The sequence below is a fragment of the Alligator sinensis genome, unplaced genomic scaffold, assembly GCF_000455745.1.
Source record: "Alligator sinensis unplaced genomic scaffold, ASM45574v1 scaffold1027_1, whole genome shotgun sequence".
NCBI lineage: Eukaryota > Metazoa > Chordata > Crocodylia > Alligatoridae > Alligator > Alligator sinensis.
The window spans coordinates 67410-68234 of NW_005843209.1; the positions used below are offsets into that span (position 1 = coordinate 67410).

The 825-nt window shown below is 48.7% G+C and overlaps 1 protein-coding gene across 1 annotated transcript in view; it reads left to right on the top strand.

Moving 5' to 3' along the window:
- Positions 1-825, top strand: part of PRRG3 (proline rich and Gla domain 3) — a 6124-nt gene that overhangs the window by 1990 nt on the left and 3309 nt on the right. The window lies entirely within an intron of this gene.

Sequence of the window (825 nt, forward strand, 5' to 3'; positions counted from 1 at the left end):
TGCCTTTTTCCCTAAAGTATTCAGTGCTGCAGAGTGGGGATGTGAACCCTGGAGGGCCAAAGCTCTGTTCTGATATGGTGCCTTTGGCTTCTTTACATAACAGTACTGGGTGAATGGGGTAGTGCTATGACTATCCCATTTCAAAATCTCTCAGGCCACTGTCCTACATGGTGAGAGGCTTACCTCAGCCCAGTTCATGTCTTCCATCAAGTGCTTTATATTGACACTATCCAGACTAGTCCTAGGCAGCTGGGACTCCTTGAAAGTAGGTCCAGGTCCTGCTTTTCTCTTGGGTAGGGTAAGATAAAGCATCACATCCTAGCCAGCATGAAGGGATGGGCTCTGTCACTGGCTGCTTAGCTGAGCTGGTGGCAGGATGTGTGGAGGGGAGCATGTTCTAGTCCAAAGAGAGGTTGGGGAGAACAAACTGTTTGGCAGACGTGCCACAAATTAGCTCTGTACCATCCTTGAGTGCCACTCTGATGTGCTTCTGAGTGATCTGTTGCTCTGTTTTCTGTTCCCTGCCCAATCTCTTGCTCTGCGTTCTACTTCCTGCTTTATCTGCCACTGTTGCCTATCCTTCCCTAATCTTCCATGTGCCACACAGATGCTGCCCAAGGCACTTATACTACAGGTTGGCTACCCCTATTTGAGCCTCTGTTGAATAATTGAAAGTCAGCTGTGCTATAGCTATTGCTCTTTCAGAGATGTGGTAGCAAGTCCCACATTTAGGTTTTGGCTGGGAAAGAGGCTGGTGTGTGTGTGCATGTGCGAGTGTGCAAGCCCTCAGTTCCTCTCTGTTTGTTTCAGTGTTTCTAGGGGCCA